This window comes from Symphalangus syndactylus, chromosome 23 (genome assembly GCF_028878055.3).
Source record: "Symphalangus syndactylus isolate Jambi chromosome 23, NHGRI_mSymSyn1-v2.1_pri, whole genome shotgun sequence".
NCBI lineage: Eukaryota > Metazoa > Chordata > Mammalia > Primates > Hylobatidae > Symphalangus > Symphalangus syndactylus.
Window position 1 is genome coordinate 43,530,231 of NC_072445.2, and position 18,645 is coordinate 43,548,875.

The 18,645-nt window shown below is 42.1% G+C and overlaps 3 non-coding genes and 2 pseudogenes across 3 annotated transcripts; 3 read left to right on the plus strand and 2 right to left on the minus strand.

The window, feature by feature from the left end:
* LOC129473563 (uncharacterized) overlaps nt 1–18,645 on the minus strand; it is a 687,223-nt pseudogene that overhangs the window by 256,287 nt on the left and 412,291 nt on the right.
* On the plus strand, nt 427–6,665 carry LOC129473767 (CD83 antigen-like; annotated as a pseudogene).
* Nucleotides 5,207–5,293, minus strand: TRNAR-UCU (transfer RNA arginine (anticodon UCU)). The gene is given in 2 exon segments: nt 5,207–5,242; nt 5,257–5,293. It is a non-coding gene; the product is annotated as a tRNA-Arg (tRNA).
* TRNAS-AGA (transfer RNA serine (anticodon AGA)) lies at nt 14,248–14,329 on the plus strand. The gene has a single exon. It is a non-coding gene; the product is annotated as a tRNA-Ser (tRNA).
* Nucleotides 18,079–18,150, plus strand: TRNAQ-CUG (transfer RNA glutamine (anticodon CUG)). The gene has a single exon. It is a non-coding gene; the product is annotated as a tRNA-Gln (tRNA).

Sequence of the window (18,645 nt, forward strand, 5' to 3'; positions counted from 1 at the left end):
AATGTTTATTGTTTTTGTATGCAAAAAAAATTAATAAAAAAAAAAAAAAAAAAAGATTTCAAACTAAGCGGCTGCCACGCCCCTCCCAGATACTGTCCTTGGATCCAGGCAAGCCGGGCTCCTGCTCTTGTCCCTCGCCGCAGGGAGCGCAGCGTTTTGGAACAGCTTCCTCGAAATTCCAAGTCTGAGACTCTAGTCTTTAGCACAGTCCCGGCACTGGGGTGGCGACCCGATCCGAGAAAGAGGCCCAGCGCGCGGGTCCCTCCGATTGACGGGTGTGGCATTTCTTACATGGGATCGTCAGAAATTTGGCCGCCAAAACGGAACCGATGCACTGATCTAGGGTGACCTTCACTCACATCGGCCCATCTCTGGGCTGCCGATGGGCCACCGCCAATTCTTGACCTTCAGGCACAGTGTGGATTCATGCGGCGGCTCTCACCACCCGTGTTGTCACCTGGAGGCTACCTCGGGTCTGCACCCGACAGCAGAGGGGGAGCGGTAGCAGGAGTCTTTTACCCTGTGCTCTATCCCCACTTCCGCCGCTGGCCCCACAGCGGTCGCCCATCCCCGCGGCTGGCTCCACACCTAGTGTCAGGTTGTCCCCAGGGAGGGGCAACACCTCTCTTTCTCTCGAGGACTCTTGAGACGGTTGCCTCACAGCGCCAACAGGCCCATATGACTGATGTCCCCTCTGGACTCCAATCAATGCGATGACATCATTCTAGACAAGGGCAGACCTTCCTTGCATGAATAGGACCGCTCTTCTAACTCCACCTTCAAGACCTTTGCCTTCTAGTGGCCATGTATGGAATGCAGCGTGTAATGCAATCAACAACGGAAAGAAATCACATTTTAAGAATGTAAAACTTTGTTCTTCGTTTTCGCATTAAAATTCTGACAAGAGATAAATGTAACTCCACCAGAAAAACGAATTATTGTTCATATTATCCTGCATATCCTGGGTAAGACTTGCCTTAGTGGTCATTAACAAAGCACAGTAACAACATTTCCGGGAGTCACTGTAAACTGGTATTTATTGGTAACAGACGGGCACACTCCTTCACTGGAGGTCACACCTCCTTTTAAGGTAGCCCTCAAGACTCTATCCTCCTGGGTTCAAGTAATTAAACTATCCCCATGCCTTTTCTTATATAGGGGCGATACCCCTACTGTTACTTGTCCTGGAGAACCATCCCTGAGGGTTTTTTCCTACCTTGTAACATCTTTGTAAGTATTCCCAACATTAAAAATAAAACTAATGCATTCTACATGTCTCACTAGAAGTTCCTGTAGTATCCCTGTAGTAGTTTAAAATGTACAGTATTACTAGAAGGTTTGCTGTGAAATACATAAGCCTCACTGTCCCCTGATTTCTTACGTCACCCTAGATAGATGAGAAATTAACATTTGTTTTTCTTCTTGGATTTACAGACTTGTAATTTCCTAAATAATATGCATAACTGATATTATTGATTAATTGATTTAGACAATTAATTAATTTAGACAATTTAGGCCTAACTGGCAGAGATCTGAGAGAGGGTGAGGGAAAAGTGCTAATCTCATCCAGAAATGTCCTCACAGACATACCCAGAAATAATGCTTAATCTGGGTATCCTGTGGTCCATGCAAGGTGTCACATAAAATTTACCATCACAGAAATATACTATGAGGTATTGATTTTGGCATTTAAATGTCATATAAATAAAATAATGATGATTGTGGAAAAAGTCAGAAATTGAATGATATGTACATAAAATATAATTTATAGAATATAAGAAGACATGCATAAAATATCATTACATATTCTTCTAGAAAACATTATCGTAAAATGTAAACATTTAATTCATTAGAATGGTTTCCTATGAAAAAGAATGATATAGGGAATAGGCTATATAGATAAAAATAAATTAATCAATTGATTAAGATGGTCTTAGATTAAGTAATCAAAAAATTTAACAAAATACTATAAGATATTCAAAAGAATTGATGATCTCTGTGGTGTTTTTTGTTTTTTTTTTTTTTTTGAGAGAGTCTTGCTTTGTTGCCTAGGCTGGAGTGGTGCAGTGGCACAATCTCAGCTCACTGCAACCTCTGCCTCCCAGGTTCAAGCAATTCTTATGCCTCAGCCTCCCAAGTACCTGGAATTTTAGGCATGTGCCATCATGCCCAACTAATTTTTGTATTTTTAGTGGAAACGTGATTTCACCATGTTGCCCAGGCTGGTCTCCTGAGCTCAAGTGATCCAATAGCCTCAGCATCCCAAAGTGCTGGGATTACAAGCATGAGCCACCTTGCCTGGCCCATGGTGCATTTTTTGAAAATGAAAATTCTGATTCCACTCGTGAAAAATGAATTGCTAGGAGAATTGTCCTCTGGCTATAAAAAAAATTAGAAAAATAAAAAAAATATATAATACAGCTCTTAGATACCAGTGTTTTGGAAACAGACAATGCCAGCTTGTAATACTTGAGAGAAGAGAAACAGAAAATGTGAGCTGGGTGATTACATCAGTCAAGAGAATTTTGAAGAGGGAAAAGATAGTGGCATTTACCACACTAAGTATCATGACTTACTAGAAGTCTCAAGACATTTAGAGCATGCATTGTTGGTGCAAGGATAAACAAAATGTCGTAGAACAGAGAGCTCAGAAATCATCTGCACATATGTGTAAATTTAATACATGATAAAGGTGGCATTGCAGCTTGAGTAAGAGAGTATAATTTACTGAGAAATCTATACAGGAATAAACAGGGGTAAGAAGCTGTGAATCTATCACACCCCCTTTCATTGCCTGACCTGACTAGATGTAATTTATATCATAAGAAGAGGAGTATGTAGTGGATAATAAATATTCTACATATGGTGAGTCATGACATTAGCTGATCTTAGTGAAAGGGCACATCATTTCCAAATTGTTGTGCAAGGTGAGGGGAAAATCCACCATGTCAAATGGCATATTTGTTTGTTTGTTTGTTTTGTTTGTTTGTTTTTGAGACGGAGTCTCCGTCTGTCACCCAGGCTGGAGTGTAGTGGTGCGAACTCGGCTCACTGCAAGCTCCACCTCCTGGGTTCACGCCATTCTCCTGCCTCAGCCTCCGGAGTAGCTGGGACTACAGGCCCCTGCTACCAGGCCCAGCTAGTTTTTTTTTAAATGTATTTTTAGTAGAGACGGGATTTCACCTTGTTAGCCAGGATGGTCTCGATCTCCTGACCTCGTCATCCACCCGCCTTGGCCTCCCAAAGTGTTGGGATTACAGGCGTAAGCCACCGCGCCCGGCTTGGCATGGTTTTTAAAAAAGGCTTTATTGGGGGATTTATTTTGTTAAACAAGCAAAGGCAGAGGTTGATCAATTCTCTCTTTATTCCACATGGAAGCATGCCAGGCACAGGCATTGCTGGAAATACAGCAGGTCTGTGGTTGGCAAGAAGGTATCTTTCCTCTATTTCTCACCCTCTACAAACAAAAGAGCCTTTTCAAGACCTTTCAGTGACAGTGGGCCAGACCACCTGATGGCAGGCAATCTGGATTTAAGGTGCGACGTGTTTGTAATATAATGATACAATCCATACTATGGAATATTATGTAATTCATATAAAGAATGAAATAACACTACATATGTTAAATGATATCACTACAGTCAAAGATGAGTGGAGATATACATCTGTATGTGTATATATAATGTGTGTATACATATATGCATATATATGCATCTTCCCAGAAACATATTACATATTATTAATGTTAACATACATATAAAATTTCTGGGAATACACACAGGATACTTGAAACTAGGCACCAGTGGAGGGAATTAAGGAAGTAGTGTTCTAGGATGAAAAGGAGACATTTTCCAGCTCTATTTGTACAATTGGGTGGAGGGAGGACTTTTACCGGTCTTTGTTTTGGATCAAAATCAGTGCTAGACATCCTCACCCACAATATTTCATTTAAAAGCGAATTTAATTTTAATTAATTTCTTAGAGCTGAAATATTTGCACTACCAACGATCACTTATTGAGATTCAGGATGAGATGAAGAGCAGACTTGAGTCTTGAGTTTTTACCAGCTAGAAAACTGGCGTGTTTCCAAATGGAAGCTGCAGAATTCTTACAGGCACAGTTTAGAACATCTGCCAGCAATTCTCAAGCAGAGGCTGGGATAACAATAAGTTTATCTGCCCCAGAAAGTTGTTTTTCATAAGGAAGAAACAGTTACTGGTGTTCATTTTATTTTATTTTATTTTATTTTTTGTTTTTATTTTTATTTTTATTTTTGGGATGGAGTCTTGCTCTGTCACCCAGGCTGAAGTGCAATGGCATGATCTTGGCTCACTGCAACGTCCACCTCCTGGGTTCAAGCCATTCTTCTGCCTCAGCCTCCCAAGTAGCTGGGACTACAGTCATGCGCCACCACGCCCAGCTAATTTTTGTATTTTTTTTTTTTTTTATTATACTTTAGGGTTTTAGGGTACATGTGCACAATGTGCAGGTTTGTTACATATGTATCCATGTGCCATGTTGATTTCCTGCACCCATTAACTCATCATTTAGCATTAGGTGTATCTCCTAATGCTGTCCCTCCCCCCTCCCCCCACCCCACAACAGTCCCCGGAGCGTGATGTTCCCCTTCCTGTGTCCATGAGTTCTCATTGTTCAATTCCCACCTATGAGTGAGAACATGCGGTGTTTGGTTTTTTGTCCTTGCGATAGTTTACTGAGAATGATGTTTTCCAGTTTCATCCATGTCCCTACAAAGGACACGAACTCATCATTTTTTATGGCTGCATAGTATTCCATGGTGTATATGTGCCACATTTTCTTAATCCAGTCTATCGTTGTTGGACATTTGGGTTGGTTCCAACTCTTTGCTATTGTGAATAGTGCCGCAATAAACATACGTGTGCATGTGTCTTTATAGCAGCATGATTTATAGTCCTTTGGGTATATACCCAGTAATGGGATGGCTGGGTCATGGTGTTCATTTTAATATCCAACTTTTATTATTTTCCCTTTGATTTGGTCATCTAGCTACTGTAGACGTCTATACATGGCAATGTTTCTGAAGAAGCTCCTCAGATGTTAACACTACAAGCAGAAAATAAATTACAGGAAAATGGGATTCGCTGACTGGGTAAAACGTCCAGTTAATTAATATAAGGAGAAATTACTGGCGCAGGTATCCACTCAAATCACAAAATACAACGTGTGACTCTGGCGGGACTCGAACCCGCAACCTTTGAATCTCTCGATGTGGGCTAGAAGTCCAATGCGCTATCCATTGCGCCACAGAGCCTGCTTGTGCTCCACCTCTCATCCTGAGGTTCCTAATTAATTTGGCTATTCATGTAATAAGTTTCCTGAAAACATTCTGCTCCAGTCACCGTGAAAGTTCAATAAACACAAAAATGAGACAACACAAGGGATACGCAATCCCTGACACGGAGGAGTTACTGAGCCTTTCAATAACTATTTTCACTTGGGCCATGAGATAAAGAATAATTTAGCGAGACTCCGTCTCAAAAAAAAAAAAAAAAAAAAAAAAAAAAAAAAAAAAAAAAGCGAGACTCCCTCTCCAGAATTATTGGAGAGCTTCCGGACAGCTGAACACGTGGAGGTTTCTGGAGGGTGGCAGGCCCAGAGAGTGCTTGGAAGCTCGGCAGCCCTTCTCCCATACCTTGCCCTGCGTGCCTCTTCATTTGTATCCTTTGCGATAGCGTGCCTCTTCATTTGTATCCTTTGCGATATCCTTTATAATAAACCAGTAAACCCTATAGTCTGGCGCCCGCAACATGGGAGGTGCAGGTGGCTTGCTCTGAGGATATGGACTTGCCCTGCACCGTCCCCTGGGAACCGGAGGTCCCCTACATGGTCTCCGGGGTCAAGTTATTGGAGGGCGGTGAAGAGAGGGTAGAGGCACCCCAGGAAGATCTGCGCCTCAGAGGACAGCGCTATTATCAGAAGGGCCAAAATGGCTCTTCTGGGGTCCCAGTAAAAGATCCTATTCCCTGAAGATCCAAAACACTACCAGCAGCAACCCGTGGACATACAAGTGCACTCTGCAGGCACCAGAAGGGCAGAGAAACCTAAGTTCAAGGTGATCCTGAGAGTGACAGGATGCCCTAAACACCGTAGAGAATTTTAAGAAATACAAAGCTGGAGCCGGGCGCAGTGGCTCACGCCTGTAATCCCAGCACTTTGGGAGGCCACGAGGTCAGGAGTTCAAGACCAGCCTGGCCAACATGGTGAAACTCCATCTCTACCGAAAATACAAAAATTAGCCGAGCATGGTGGTGCGCGCCTGTAGATCCAGCCACTCAGGAGGCTGAGGCAGGAGATTCGCTTGAACCAGGGAGGCAGAGATTGCAGTGAGCCGAGGCTGCACCACTGCACCCCCAGCCTGGGTGACAGAGCGAGACTCTGTCTCAAAAAAGAAAAAAGAAAAGAAAGAAAGAAAAAAGAAAAAGAAATGCAGAGTTGGGATTTTGCTGTTGTTGTCTCTGGTCGTTTGCTGCTTAACACTCATCATTTTCACTTGTAAGTTTGCATGACTACAGAGTATTTACCCATATTTTTCTAAACCTGGCATGGAATGAGCTTTTCTCCCAGTTACCTCCCCAAATAAACATTTGGGGCCAGTAACTCTTTGCAAGGCAGAACTGGTATAAGCAGGATTTCTACAGATTTTTTTTCCCTAAATCTGAGGACTCAGTGGTGTGTCTGCCACACTGGAGAAGAGAATGAGTCCTACACTGACGAAGTGTGAAGTCCTGTGAAGTCCTTCACCTGAGTGAAAACACTGGGAAGTGGATCATCCCACCACGTTTTTCTATGAGCAGGCCTTGAAAATCATCACGTGACCACATAGCATGGAGTCACCACTACTTCTCCATGGCTATCTTTTTAGCGATTTATGCAGCTATCCGGTCATATAAAAGCTATGGTGAGATGCAGCTGGAAAAGGGTCTTGGGAAATACGAATGTCCCCAGCTGGCCCCGTGACAGACTCCTGAGGACAGGTGTCCTCTTCTACATCTGGGGAACATCTTTTTTAATTTACTGTGTTTTATCATACCAGCCCAGATGCTTTATGTCTGGGAAAAATTGACAGATCAAGCTGTGAGACAGTGGGAAATATTTAGCAAATAATTTCCTGGTGTGAGGGTCCTGCTATTACTGAGGAATATTCTGTGTACAAAGAAATAACAGTTCAATGGATTATTCCCCAGCAGGACTGGGGAATTATTCCAGCAGGATTATTCCCCAGCAAGATGTTTTTATCTGGGAAAGACATCCATAAACAAGCAAAAAGGAAGAGTGCCACAATTATTTTTGCATCTTTATGTACTTGTCAAAGAAGGATTTGTATTTTTCTCCTTTTGAAAACTATATCTATAGTTAGATTGCATTGTGAACTGACAAGCAGCTGGGATATGGAGAGTGAGAAGTCCGAGAAGGTGATAACAGGATAGAGAGCTATTTAGTGATGGGCTGGAAATGCTGGGCCAACCATGCACTGTGGATGCTTGCCCCATTGTCCTCCACTACCTGGCTGTATGATCTAAGGCAAGTTCCTTATGGTTTCTGCTTTCTTTGTTGTAAGTCAAAAGGCTATTGCATGGGCTGATTAAAATACCATACATGGCCGGGCGCGGTGGCTCACGCTTGTAATCCCAGCACTTTGGGAGGCCGAGGCGGGCGGATCACGAGGTCAGGAGATCGAGACCACGGTGAAACCCCGTCTCTACTAAAAAATACAAAAAATTAGCCGGGCGCGGTGGCGGGCGCCTGTAGTCCCAGCTACTCGGAGGCTGAGGCAGGAGAATGGCGTGAACCTGGGAGGCGGAGCTTGCAGTGAGCCGAGATTGCGCCACTGCACTCCAGCCCGGGCGACAGAGCGAGACTCTGTCTCAAAAAAAAAAAAAAAAAAAAAAAAAAATACCATACATGAGGCCGGGCGCTGTGGCTCATGCCTGTAATCCCAGCACTTTGGGAGGCTGAGGTGAGCGAATCACCCTAGGTCAGGAATTCGAGAGCAGCCTGGCCAACATGGTGAAACCCAATCTCTACTTAAAAATACAAAAATAAGTCAGGCATGGTGGCACATGCCTATAGTTCCAACTACTTGGGAGGCTGAGGCAGGAGAATCGCTTGAACCTGGGAGGCGGAGGTTGCAGTGAGTGGAGATGGCGCCACTGCACTCCAGCTTGGGCGACAGAGCCAGACTCCATCTCAAACAAATAAATAAAATAAAATAAAGTGAAAATGCTTTGAAAAACTATAAAGCATTATGCAAATTTCCAACTTCCATCTTAAGGTTATTAGACAAAAAATGTACATGTTAAGGTTATTAGAAAAACATAAAAATACAATTAAAAAAGGAAACTCAATTGAATCATTATCCTCGCTATCATGGTGGTGTTCTGGGGATGAGAGGATACCTTTCACTTCTCATGTTTTCCATCATTCCAAACAAAGAAGATCACAAAGAAGCTTTTCCCAGAGTCTTCTGCAGGAATTCCTTTGGGGAAGCTAGGAGGCCAGGTCCGTGATCTGTTCTTGAAGCACCAGCCAAAAGCATTCCAAGATATGGACATATGGGAGCCACTGGCAGAAGGGACTTCACTAAACGCTGCACTGATATTTTAGCAATTGTTGGGTTTCTCTGATCAAGCTTGGGCCCTTCCCTTCCTGTTTTCCAAAGATATTTTATTGCTTTAGTTGTGTGTTCATTGCCCCCACTAATATTGGGTGTAAAAGGGATATTAAGTTCATTTTGTGTTTTTGCATCTTTCATAGCTTTCATGTTATTAAATGTATACATGTGGGGGGAAAAAGAATAATTTGACCAAGGGTCAAAATTCATATCTCATTTAATCTGTCCTCTCCAAATCCATGCTTGGGAAAGTTGATTTCACAGAATGGAATTTGAGGAACTTCCAACATTTGACATTAGATGGTACTTTTAATACATAGCCGAGCCCCGTAAGTCCCTTTCCTTTAGCTCCAGTCTAGAGTTTTCTCTTGAAAGATAGGCCCTTCTTGTTCGTTCTTGTTCACATCTGTGTTTTTTGTTTGTGTTTAAGAACGAGTTTCGTGCGTTTTGTCAACAAGCTCACAGAGCAAACGATGACATTGTGGCACAAATTTACTGAGTCCCGGTGGCTTTAGAACGCTCCCAGGTTTTCTAACTTGGGAAGTTTCTTTTAGCGGCTGTTTGGACTGAGATGTAAAAACGCCATTTTCTTTGCTTTTCCGCCTTTCAGTGAGACAGTGTGGCCCAGCGGTACTTGCTCCGTTAGGGCGGTGAATTAAGTGGCTTCTTGTCGTCCTGGACAGAAAGGAATGAAGTCGTTGAAAGTGACGCTCAAGCGCGGGAGAATCCAAGTTTGGCGACGTGAAACGGGGGACCATTTGTGGTCTGAGAAACGGGAGGAGAATTGTGGAGGGAAGAGAAGAAATCTCAGGTGATCCGCGACCCAAAGATGGCTTGGTGCAATGTGACAGAAACAAATACGACCGTCACTGGAAGGTTGGAATCCATGCCTCCACGGCGAGATCGAATCCCACGGTTAAGAGCCTTAAGATCATTCATTCGTCCCTATACGCTAGTTAACTATAGACAGTGAGGAACTTCTCTGGCCCGATAACCTCTCAACTTTATATCGCATCCAGAAAAGAAAATGCTGTAATTAATTCTGAAATTTGCAGGAAGCAAAACAAAGCAAAATACGAGCTCTGAACTGTTCGCAAAAACGCAACGCAGAAAGGAATTTTAAACCGGAGCTGAAGATTGATCTGAGGGGAAAAGTTCTTGCATCCCTAGAGCCTCGAAGCCCAGGTTACTTATCAAGGGTTTCGGGGCACACTCGCTTCCCACTCCCCTCTCCCCTTCCTGCCGGCATTGCTTTCTCAGAACTTGGTTTCTTCCACGGACTACACTGCCCATGGAGCCCTTAGTTCCTTGGAGAGGAACCACCCTTCCTTCTTCAGAATTGAAAACCAACCAATAAGCCTCCGAATCTCTTTTTCTTTTTACTGAGTCTTTTATGAAGCCCACAGAAAGGCTCTCATTCTCTAAAGTGATGGAGGAGGTAGGGAGGGTACAGATTACATCAAAGAATTTCCCTCTGTGGTCTCTACGCTGCAGAAGGGAGGCATTTGACATAATTTTTACTAACATGAAATTTGAGGCCGGGCGTGGTGGCTCACGCCTGTAATCCCAACACTTTGGGAGGCCGAGGAGGGCGGATCACGAGGTCAGGAGATCGAGACCGTCCTGGCCAACATGGTGAAACCCCGTCTCTACTGAAAATACAAAAATTAGCCAGGCATGGTGGCGGGCGCTACTCGGGAGGCTGAGGCACAAGAATCGCTTGAACCCAGGAGGCGGAGGTTCAGTGAGCCGACATCGCCGCTGCACTCCAGCCTGGCAACAGAGCGAGACTCCGCTTCAAAAAAAAAAAAAAAAAGGAAAAGAAATTTGAGCTATCTAATTTTTAGTGGATTCAATTTTGCTTGTAGATTTTTAAAAATCCAATTTCTTTCCAATTAGGTGTGGTTTGATTCTTATTTCTCATCATCTTTGGGACTATGACTCTGATGGCATTAACCTGGGCTACTTCTTCCCTAGCTCAAAGGATTACTATGTATTTAAAAGTGCGGTTGAGGCCGGGCGTGGCGGCTCACGCCTGTAATCAAAGCTCTTTGGGAGGCCAAGGGGGGCGGATCACTTGAGGTCAGGAGTGTGACCTGGCCAATATGGTGAAACCCCATCTCTACTAAAAATACAAAAACATTAGCTCGGCGTGGTGATGCGCATCTGTGATTCCAGCTACTCAGGAGGCTGAGGCACGAGAATCACTTGAACCAGGGAGGTGGAAGTTGCAGTGAGCCGAGATCGCGCCACTGCACACTCCAGACTGGGCGACAGAGTGAGACTTCGTCTCAAAAAACAAACAGACCAAAAAAAACACCCCCAAAACAAAAGTGCATTTGAACAGGAAAGCCGGCAGAGTCTGTAAAGAGCTGACCAGAGGAGCCTAACTGAAAAAGGATTCTGGGACTGTCTCCCCTTCAGAAGAAGTTCACTCTCTGTTCCTTAGTGAAGGAGGGATGAGTGTTCCAAAGAAGTCTCTTTCCAAGGGAGGGAGGACATAGGAGCCAAAAGAAAACGCACAGTCCCAGAGAACAGTTTTTCCAAGAAGCTAGTCTAGCTCTGTTTTTCCTCCTTCTAGATAAGATCTGTTAAGCTATCTAATTACAGAATTACCCCCTGCTTTCAGACAGCATCTAATCAAGAACAATCTCTGCTTCTTTAAAACTTCCCCTAAAATCACCTAACACAAGATGTGTAGATCCTGTAAGTATTAATACTTTATAATACTCTTACGGAGATGCCCTACGCTTCTTTATGTTGTGTGTTCTTGCTTGCTGTAAGGAATAATGAATCTAATTTGTTTAACTACAGGTGTATTTCTGAATATTTTTGGCTGGAGAATGTCGGCACACTTTGTATTCTATATGACTTCAAAATATGGGGAGAGGAGGAAAAGAGACCAATGTGCTACTATTGCTGGTTTTGGGGAGGTGGGATTATGACTGTTCTTTCTCCTCCCCTCCACACCCCCAAGTGTGAGTTAGCTATCATTACGCAAGTTTTTCTTTTTCTTTCTTTCTTTTTTTTTTAGGAGTTTCGCTCTTGTTGCCCATGCTGGAGTGCAGTGGCGCGATCTCGGCTCACCGCAACCTCCGCCTCGCAGGTTCAAACGATTCTCCTCCCTTAGCCTCCCGAGTAGCTGGGATTACAGGCATGCGCTACCACGCCCAGCTAATTTTTTTGTATTTTTAGTAGAGATGGGGTTTCTCCTTGTTGGTCAGGCTGGTCTCGAACTCCCGTCCTCAGGTGATTCACCCGCCTCAGCCTCCCAAAATGGTGGGATTACAGGCGTGAGCCACCGCGCCCGGCAAGTTTTTCTAATTAATTAAGATTAAGACCAGGAGCGGTGGCTCATGCCTCTAATCCGAACACTTTGGGAGGCCCAGGTGGGCGGATCACAGGAAGTTGGGAGTTCGCGACCAGCCTGACCAACATAGAGAAACCCTGTCTCTACTAAAAATACAAAATTAGCGGGGCGTGGTGGCGCATGGCTGTAATCTCAGCTACTTCGGGAGGCTGAGGCAGGACAATAGCTTGAACCCGGGAGACGGAGGTTGCAGTGAGGCGAGATCATGCCATTGCACTCCAGCCTGGGCAACAAGAGCGAAATTCCGTCTCAAAAAAGAAAGAAAAGAAAAAGAGAGAGAAAGAAAGAACGATATTTATTCTACATATTGACACAAGAAAGATGAATCCTCGAAATGTAGATCCAAGGACTTTGATGTCGTTGAAAGTTTTCCTTAAGTAGTCCTTGGTTTGATCAACTGTCTTGTTCAGTAACCTTCACAATCATATGCTTTTTGAATTTGTTACTGAAATAATTCCTCTAATGAGCATGTTACCTCTAATGAGCACTTAGAGGTTTGTAGAATTCATGAAGCCTTCTTTGTCCTTCTCATCTGAGATTATTTAATCGAACTTTAAACATTATTTTGCATATATATTTTGATTAAAAATTCTTATAAACTTTTTATTCATAACAAAAGATTGCAACTTTCAAATAATTTTTCAGAAACCCTCATGACAGAGGCCTGCTCCAAAAGTAGTCCTAAAGGGACAGACAGAAAATAAATAAATATTTATTTATTTATTTTTGAGATGGAATTTTACTCAAGTTGCCCAGGCTGGAGTGCAATGGCGCAATCTCGGCTCACTGCAACCTCCCCCTCCCGAGTTCAAGCAATTCTCCTGTCTCAGCCTCCCGAGTAGCTGGGATTACAGGCGTATGCCACCACGCCCAGCTAATTTTTGTATTTTTAGTAGAGACAGGGCTTCATCATATTGGTCAGGCTGGTCTGGAACTCCTAACCTCAGGTGATCTACCCGCCTTGGACTCCCAAAGTGCTGGGATTACAGGTGTGAGCCACCGCGCCCAGCTGAAAATAAAGATTTAAAATACATTATACAATCTTTTAAAGCAAATGACTGGACGTTTTCCAAAGATGGCCAATAGAAAAACACATTAGTAATGCTCTGGTTCGGTATAAAGATCTATATATAGAAAGTAAGTGTGATGCATTCTTACTTTCCATGACCACATTTATTCTATTTATCAGTCATGACATAATTAACCTTCTCTAGGTACAGATAAAAGGAAATTATTTGATTTTGAAAAAGATTTAGTTCTCTGGAAAAAAAAACTTTCTCAGTGATATATGAATTAAATAGAATGCTATGTAAAAGGCACTTTGTTACTTCCGGTTAAATATCATATATTAAAACCAAACAATTAGCTGTCTCAAGATGCATCAAATTCATTTTGCCGATTAACATTTTTCTGACCATAAAGTGGGAACTGTACATCTATGCATCTTGGGATCTGGCATCCACATTTATAGTTTTTTTTGTTTGTTTGTTTGTTTTTTTAATTTCATTTCATTTCTATAGAGCATCTGGACATTCTGCTAAAGGAACTGGTGAGTTACAAACGTAAAAAGGAGAACTGGAAATGTGCTTTATTGGTTAAATTTGGTTTGATCAACCATTGGATTGTTCACAAAATTAAACCAAATAGTCAATTTTTTAGAAAGTAACTAGGATCTATTAGGATCTAGGATTTCCCAGGAAAAGAACTCACGGGCTGGCTTTACTTGCAAATTTCTTCTTAATCCGTCTGGAAAGTGAAAGCACATTGTCATTTGCAAAACAATTTCCCAAACACAATGAGATAAATATTTTAGGTTTACATTTAGGGGCTTAAGGACACCAAGTGAGAAGATCCAGAGGTTTTCTGTATCGTTTTTCTCTCCCTCAGCTAAGCTGAGGGAGTATTTCCTTCTCTGAAATCCATTAAGCAACGGTGTCATTCAGCGAGGAGGCTGGTCTCCTGGAAGTTCTAGCAGAAGGTCTCATTGTCTAGCAGAAGATCCCAGGTTTAAAACTAGGATTAAGGCCGGGCTCCACCTCCGTGGTGAGTAAATTTGTTTTCAGTTTCGATGACTCCAGCAACCAGCACGGAGCCAAACTTGCCCCCAGGAGAGCTGGTTGTTGAATTGACCCGGTTTGTTCAAAATAAAGATGCTTGTGTGGTGGATACACTCATCTTAGTGCTTCCAAAGTTCTGTCATGTCTGTGGCCCTGCTGTCATGTCTGTAGTCGTGGCCGAGTGGTTAAGGCGATGGACTAGAAGTCCATTGGGGTCTCCCCGCGCAGGTTCGAATTCTGCTGACTACGTTTAATATTTTACCGTAAAATGGGGTCAGGTTAATGTAATATGGAAAATACAGGAGCACTTGTATCATCTTTCGCACCTCTGGTTAATGTAAGGCGGAACGACAGGAGCACTTATATCATCGTTATCCACTCTCTAATTCTACCCTGGCGGTGTATGTATTTGCTGTCAAAATGTCGCTGAGCTGCCCGAAGTAAATAAACTAGTAACCTCAGTAATCCTCCTTCACTGGCAACGTGCACTGCTCCAGGGTCTCACTGGGTTTTCTCTCCTCCAAACCCTGCTCAAAGTTAGCTCTTTCAAGAGCTTGGTGAAAGTGTTTCTCACAGAAACCATGGAGTATATATAGTCTATGCCACAAATCGGAGCTATCTGTATTTTTAAAAAGTATTAAGTAAAATTGACTTTTAAAAAGCACTTATATGTATATATACATAGCCATTACCATATCAGGATACACATCAGTTCTATCAATCTGTAAGCCTCCCTAGCACTGTTCCTTTATAGTCTCATCCTAATCCCACACATAGCAGCTGACAATCATAAATACTCTTTCCATTTGTATATTTTGGCCTTTTGGAAAATGTCGTAGAAATGGAATCATACAGTATGTAACTTTTTGAGATCAGCTTCTTTTACTTAGCATAATGCCTTAAGATTTACCCAAGTTGGCCCGGAGCGGTGGCTCACGCCTGTAATCCCAGCACTTTGGGAGGCCGAGGCGGGCGGATCACGAGGTCAGGAGATCGAGACCACCCTGGCTAACACGGTGAAAGCTTGTCTCTACTAAAAATACAAAAAAATTAGCCGGGCGTGGTGGCGGGCGCCTGTAGTCCCAGCTACTCGGAAGGCTGAGCCAGGAAAATGGCGCGAACCCGGGAGGCGGAGCTTGCAGTGAGTCTAGATCGCGCCACTGCACTCCAGCCTGGGCTACAGAGCAAGACTCCGACTCAAAAAAAAAGAAATAAATAAAGATTTTCCCAAGTTGTTACAAATATCAAAATTCCATTCCTTTTTGCTCTTGAATAGAATTCCATTGCACGGATGTACCACAGTTTATCCACTCATTGAAGGACATTTGTGTTGTGTGACATTTGTTTCCACTTTGGGGCAATTGTGAAAAAAAGTTGCATTTCATAATGACTAATGATGTTAAACATCTTTTTGTGTGCTTATTTGCCATCCTTATACTCTCTTTGGTAAAGTGTTTATGCCTTTACCCAATTTTTATTGGGTTGTTTTCTTATTGTTGAGTTTTAAGGTTTCTTTATATATTCTAGATACAATTTCTCTATCAGATACATGACTTACAAATATTTTCTGCCAGTCTTTATTTTTTTCAGTGTCTTAACAATCTCTTTTGCAGAGCAAATGTGTTAAAAGTTGATTAAGTCCAATGTATTTTTTTTTTCTTTTTTGGAAAGTGCCATATCTAAGAACTCATCACCCAACTCAAGGTTATGTGGATATTCTGTTATGTTTTCTTTAACAGTTTTATAGTTTTATGTTTACATTTGCATATATGATCAACTTCTTAGTTAATTTTTGTATAAATTGTGAGATTTACGTTAGGATTTCTTTTCTTTCTTCCTTCCACTTTTCCTTCCTCTTCTTCCTTCCACGCCTTCCTTACTTTTTTTTCCTTCTTTTCTTTCTCTCCTTTTCTCTTCTTTCCTTCTTTCCTTTGCATATGGATAGCCCATTGTCCCAATATTATTTGTTGAACAATTTTAATTTATTCATTTATTTTATTTGCACCGTTGTCAAAAATCAATTCCCCATATTTGTGTAAATTTATTTCTGGAATCTCTATTCTGATCAATTGATCTACATGTTTATATTTCTGCCAATACCTTATTATCTTGATTACTGAAGTTTATATTAAATCTTAAAACCAGGTAATGTGATTATTCACTGCATTTTTTCAAAATTGATTTAGCTATTCTAATTCTTTCGTCTATCCATATAAAGTTTAGAATCAGCTTTTCTCTATCTCCAAAAAATTCTACTGGAATTTTGATAGCAATTGCATTACATCTATACTCAATTTGGGGAGAACACATAGGATAATTCTGGTGTTCTTTTTCCATCCTTACACTCTTTTAGTATCAGAGTCTTCAAATAGTTATCTCATGCACTCTGCCCATAACTTGTAGTTGTGTTTGATAGGAGAAAAAATGTAAAACACATTTCATCTCACCTGGAAATAGGAACTTGGGATACTATCTTTTTATGATAATGAAACAAGATCTCCTAGAAATAAAGAATAAAGTAGCAGGGGAAAAGAAAAACATTTAATGAAAAACTTGGAAGTTATAGTTTAGAATTACTTCAAAAACAGTAGGAAAACATCAAAGATGGAAAATAGTAGTGGAAAGAAAATTGAACAACCCATTCCAGAGATTCAATATCATTTGATTACTGGGAGTTCCAGCAAGACAAAGGAAAAATGGAAGATAATTTTATCAAGAAATGTAAGAAAAATTCTCAGAACTGAAGGACTTGAAGATCTAGATGGGAAGGATTGCCCTTTACGACTAATGCTTTTAGCATCAAGTCTAGAAAATATTTCCTTGGGTCAAAGTCATAAAGATATTCCCCGATGTTGTATTTCCTCAAAAGAAATGATGAAAATACAATTCAAATACAATTTATCTTATGAGAAACTCTGGATGATGCTGAGTAGAAGCTGCAGTAAAGGTTCCAATCAACCTCTGCTTTAAAATGAGCCTCGTTCTTTTTTTTTTTTTTTTTTTTTTTTTGAGATTGAGTCTCACTCTGTCGCCCAGGCTGGAGTGCAGTGGCGCGATCTCAGCTCACTGCAAGCTCCGCCTCCTGGATTCACGCCATTCTTCTGCCTCAGCCTTCCGAGTAGCTGGGACTACAGGCGCCCACCAACACGCCCGGCTAAGAGCCTCGTTCTTAACCTAGCTGACTCCACCCGACCTAGAAATGGCTGTGTCTATAGTCTCCCAAAATTGTATCATCATAACCTCTCCGAGACCAGGGAGACACAGGGAACTGGTTTGACTAGAATTATAGCTTCATGCGTGGGTGCAGATTTGCCTCCAATTTACAACATTGAGGTTAGTGACTCACGCAGCCTCAATTTAAAGAGATTTTTTTTAGCAGCTTTATGCTTAATTTCACTTGAGTAATTTTTTTCTTAATTGTTACAACCAGTTTACATGATAGAGAGAAGGCCAAATTTAAATAATTCTCAGTCGATCGCACGGAACCTTCAATAATTTTGTGAATTCCCTGGAATCAAGATATTAAAGATTGTTTTCCTAGAGGCAATAAACCCGATAACTCACCTATGTGGAGAAAAATATCCCGTGTCTGAAATTGAGCAGAGTTGCAGATAAGACATGAGTTCTCCAAGACTTAATTTCCCCGTTTTTATGGGGGACTAGAAGCATCCACTTAATCTAGCTTTTAAGCATTAAATTGCAGAAAGAATAGAAGAAGTTCGGTCCAGTTCAGGTACGTATAAAAGTCGCTCAATTTTTCTTAATGAAGAATGCAAGGCTCAGGACCACCAAGTTTCTGAGTTAATTGGGGGTTAGGGGAAAGGGAGACTTTACGGATCAATGTAATCGGCAAAAATAAATAGATCCCCCAGGGTTTTCTTTGAAAGGGTGTTCTGAGTGGGCATAAACTAAGGATTTTTGCTTTGATAAATTAAATGCATTTAGTAGAATGCCTATAACTCAGCAGGAGCAATTGTTGGGTGAGGAGTACCAAGAGGGGTTCCATGGTGTAATGGTTAGCACTCTGGACTCTGAATCCAGCGATCCGAGTTCAAGTCTCGGTGGAACCTGCTCAAGTATATACGTATGTATTTTTTTCCCTACCTTTTGTTTTCCCCAGGGAAAACACTCTCTACGTAAATTACGAAAATCAATTTTCAGCCTGATATCTTCCGTGAATCCCTACAACTCCCTATACTACACTTGATCTTAATCAAACGGCCGAGAAGCTATGCAAGTCCCAATATATCTGCCGCTGGGTGAGGAGGCGGAATAGAATCCACTTTCCGGGATCACAGCTCACTACTACAGCCTCGACCTCCCCAGGCTCAGGTGATCCCAGGTAGCTGGGACTACAGGTGCGCACCATCACAGCCAGCTAAATTTTTGTTTGTTTGTTTTTTGGTGGGAGACAGGGTGTTCGCTATTTTGCCCAGGATGGTCTCGAACTCCTAGGCTCAGGCTATCCTTCTGCTTCCATCTCCCAAAGTACTGGGATTACAGGCGTGAGCCATCGCGCCCGTCCTGAAGGGATTGTTTCTTTCAATAATTTGTGAAGTCCACGG